Here is a 4579-nt window from a genome sequence, read left to right as displayed (position 1 = left end):
ATCATGATCAGATTTACCAATGGGGGGCAGTGCAAATGATTTGAAAGCATCAGGTACATTTCCATACAACAGATCAATAGTTTTTTCTTTGCGTGTAGGGACTGTGACATATTGGTGAAATGAGGGCAAACAAGTGCAAAGGTCACAACTGTTGAAGTCGCCGGCAATAAAGTTCGGTGCATCAGGGGAGATCATCTGGAGTTCGCGCACTACGTCAGCGATCTGTGAAGCGGCACGTGCAGGGTCGGACTGCGGCGGTGTATAAATAACCGTGACGAATATCTGTCCAAACTCACGTGGCAGGTATCTAGGGCGCAGTGACACAGATAGCAGGTCAAGTTCGGATTTAGCTTTTTTTGTCTTTCCTTTTTGCTTAGTTTAACAATAACATTGTTGTTTTTATTGTCAAACTAGGTGCAGAATATGGATGCAATTCACAAGCGAGAGGACTTTGAAAAGCTGCAGCCAGCTGATGTTCAAGGTCTCAAGCTTTGTACTGATCACTTTGAGGCCAACCAGTAAAACAATCCTGCAGAGAGGATCACTTGTGTGGAATGCTGTCCCGACATTGTTTGCAGTGCCCAATCCACCACCGAAGGTTATTTATTTATTGGTTTTAGGTTTTTGCAAACCAAAGAAGCACACTATTAAATGCAGGTTGAGTAATGACAAGTTTGAGGCAGATAAGAATTGAAAAAAACAGCATTGTTCCCATCAAATAATGCCTGTTTGCATTTAGCGCAAAAAAATTATAAGGCCAACAAAAAAAAGTTACTTATTTTGGATCGACGTCTTGATTATGATGATATGATGAACTTATTTTGCAAAAAAACAGCCCCAAATGGCAAAAAAAAAGTATAGCGTCGGCGTCAACAACAAAAAAGTTGTATGTTTCTGGTCACCTGACCCTACCTATGTTTTCCCGACGACCCTAGACTTTTTTTTTTGCATTTTCAAAAATAAAAGGGGTATTCGAAAATCAATTGTTTTCCTGTTTTTCAACAAAATAAGTTAAAAAGATGGTTTAAAAAAAAAAGTTTAGAAAAAAAATCTGCACCTTTAGTCATGTTAGGCCACAAAAAAGTCTGTTTAAGGTAACATAGGCCCCCCAAAAATAGCGTCGGTAGGTCGGCTTTTTATTTTTGTATTTTAGCCATCTGAATATTTTAATTTTATTTTTTAATGCCCCCAAAAAGTCTAGGGCCGGTGGGAAAAAAATAGGGTCGGTCCGGATACCGTAAACAGATTATTTTTTGTTTTGCCTTACCAGAAACATACACTTTTTTGTGTGGCCTAAGACCAATGCCATGAAATTGGGAGAATTGTTTCATTGTGACTGGGTGTTGGTTGTGAGTTTGTCAGTTAAAGAGCTGTGCATTTGCAGGTTGCTAGTGGGAGGAAGCCACCATCGCAAAGGGTAGCTACAAATGAAGCCAGCACCGACCTGTCTCCTGATGCACAAATTGTTCAACCAGGTAAGAGATTTTTAACCATGTAGAACACCCTGACATCAAAAAATGTTTAAACCCATACATTACATAGTTGATAATTGCTGTATAGGGTGACGGGCGCTGTGGCGGGGTGGTAAGACGTCGGTCTATTAACTCGGAAGGTCGAGGGTTCGAATCCCGGTCGCGGCCGCCTGGTGGGTTAAGTGCGGAGATGTTTCCGATCTCCCAGGTCAACTTATGTGCAGACCTGCTAGTGACTTATCCCCCTTCATGTGTACACGCAAGCACAAGACCAAGTACGCACGAAAAAGATCCTGTAATCCATGTCAGAGTTCGGTGGGTTTTAGAAACACAAAAATACCCCGCATGCTTCCTCCGAAAGCGGCGTATGGCTGCCTAAATGGCGGGGTAAAAACGGTCATACACGTAAAATTCCACTTGTGCAAAAAAAATGAGTGCACGTGGGAGTTTCAGCCCACGAACGCAGAAGAAGAAGAAGAAGAAGAAGCTGTATAGGGCAGATGCATGGATGGATGAAATTGTACCTGTAGTTCCCACACGTAAAGATGGGAAACATATCCTGTTAGAGGCATGGTGTAACAAGAAACAATTAAGTGGCTCTATTCCCATCTCCCCCCCCCCCCCCCCCATTCCCCGTCGCGATATAAGCTTCGTGGTTGAAAACGACGTTAAACACCAAATAAAGAAAGAAAGAAAGAGGCATGGTGTGTGAGGAGTTTACCTGATACTGTTGTCCTAATCAATCAATCAATCAATCAATATGAAGCTTATATAGCGCGTATTCCGTGGGTACAGTTCTAATGGCCTCACCCATTCAGTACCAAACAAGGTCAATTCCATCATTGTTCCACATCGTATCCATAGTTGCTAATACACTTCATTTCTGGCCTGCCTTCCTACGCTATTGTTTATTTTCATTTTGTGATTTAATTACACGTGTTTTAATTTCTTCCAGGTTGTAACTTGTTATGGTTATGTTATTTTATGTGTGTTTTGTGTGTGTGTTTTCTTTTTTAGATGACATTCAGGCGATCCTGGAGGACATAGGATGTAAAGCATCAAAGTCGTCATCCTCCCCATCCCCTCGTGAAGCGGAACTTCGGCAGAAGGTCAACAAACTGAGGAGCAAGGTTTTCCGATTAGAAAAGAAAACGATGGAACCCCGTGTAAAACGAGCGAGTAAATTAGCCAAGCCTCCCAAGAAAGACTTTGTAATAGAACAGTTGTCTCATATATTATCAGGCGAGGCGAGCTATTTTGCCATTTATGCCTGTTACATATTTACCGTTTATCTGCTGCTGTGTCCAATCCTGGCAGAGACGGGAACGCATGTTACCAAGGAGCCGAAGGAGAGTCAATGAGATGAGAGAATGTGATTAACAATTGCCAACTCTCTTTGTACAAAGAGGGTCCAAAATTGTATCAAAATATAGATGGTAGAGAATTCAAAATAAAAAAAGACAATAGACAAAACATGTACTTCGGCTCATAGAGCCTTCTTTAATTTTTGACTCATTAAGTCCATGCTCCGAGAGTCCTTTTTTTAATTTTGAATTGCCTACCATCTATATTTTTATACATTTTCAAAAAGATTCAAGTCACCTTCCGTTATTCTTGAACTTGGCTATCCCAGCCTTACCTCAACATTCGATATTCCTGTGATATTTTTGACGTAAAATCAATTTTTATTGTAAAACTCTTCGGCAAGAGGATTGGTCCAAGCAAACAAATAATAAACTTGTTTACAAAAACTGTATACATGTATTTTGTTAATACCCCAAAAATTGTATAGTATATACAAGATTTTTACTGATATTTCCGATCAATTGCCTATGGTTTTATTTACCTAAAAGATTCAAACGTCACACCTATGACTCATGGCTATTTTTAAGGGGGGAGTAGCATCCCTGGTGTGTTGTTTGTGATACATGTACCTTTTAGTCTGTTCACAGTAACATAGGCACACAAAAAGAGGGTCGGTAGGTCGGCTTTTCTTAATTTTTTTTTATAACCATCTTTTTAAATTATTTTGCAAAAAAACAGGAACAAAATTGATTTTTTTTCTTTCTTTTTCTCCAAATGCCAAAAAAAAAAGTCTAGGGTTGGCGGGGAAAAAATAGGGTTGGTCGGGATACCGTAAACAGACTATTTTGCTTTTTTGCCTAAGCAATGACTAACAAACTTTCTTTAGGGTCTGACATTGTATATACTATACAATTTTTGGGGTATTAACTAAATACATGTATACAGTTTTTGATTCCTTTTATACTTTTTCACAAATTAGCCCCCCCCCCCTTTTTTTTTTGTAGTCTGCCCTGGGGGCGGGAGGTCTCCTAATTTCGGTTTCTAGGGTCACCTTATGCTTCCCCATGAGCTGAGAACTTAATTAAAATGGGCCTCGATTTTTTTATTTGTATTTTGTAATTGTGCCTTTGTCCAGTCACATGATTTCACTTTGTACTTAAAAACTTGGCACTGTCATCATTTATTGCTATTTATTGTTCAGTTGTTCAGTATTTATTGCTATTGGGCATCAGTTGTTCAGTTGCCCTCTTTCGAATGAGCCATGCATGCATTATGGATGTGTTTAGCGAATTGGGATATCCAAAGCAATGTAAAAGAAGAAACAATGTGAAGCAAACATATAGCACCAAATAAAATAACCGAATCAGAATGGAAACTTCTTCAGTGTATGTGTGTGTGTGTGTGTGTGTGTGTTTGCCGTTTTAAATACCGAAAATGTGAAAATAAAGCAAGTCACAGCATGAGAAAGATCGACTGTACTAGTCATGACAAAGCAGGAGACTGCCTGATCAGCATGTAGAAAAGGGGAATAACTCGTATTTAGCCATTCTCATTTCTAAGCATGCCCAATGAGGAAGTTATCCTTCTTCCCATTGTAGTTTCTTTGTTAATCCCAACAATTTAAGGGAAGGAACTGTTTACAGTGAATGGTACCACTGTAGACAGATAGAAGTTCATTGCAGGGGTTGTTTCCCTTGGTCAGCAGGACCGTTTACACCGTTAAAAATTCGTGATATCCGTCGGAACTCAAGTGCCGGCACGCAGCCAACGCTAAACACAGGTGTCGGAATTCCAGTTCCGAC

General features: G+C 39.9%; 1 long non-coding RNA gene across 1 annotated transcript; it reads left to right on the top strand.

The window, feature by feature from the left end:
* Positions 1-349: 349 nt before the first annotated feature.
* Positions 350-4146, top strand: LOC138960008 (uncharacterized). The gene is made up of 3 exons (XR_011453861.1): positions 350-598; positions 1385-1475; positions 2490-4146. It is a non-coding gene; the product is annotated as an uncharacterized lncRNA (long non-coding RNA).
* The last annotated feature ends 433 nt before the right edge of the window (positions 4147-4579 follow it).

Source organism: Littorina saxatilis, linkage group LG1, assembly GCF_037325665.1.
Source record: "Littorina saxatilis isolate snail1 linkage group LG1, US_GU_Lsax_2.0, whole genome shotgun sequence".
NCBI classification, from domain to species: Eukaryota; Metazoa; Mollusca; class Gastropoda; order Littorinimorpha; family Littorinidae; genus Littorina; species Littorina saxatilis.
This window is presented reverse-complemented; position numbering and strand designations above follow the sequence as displayed.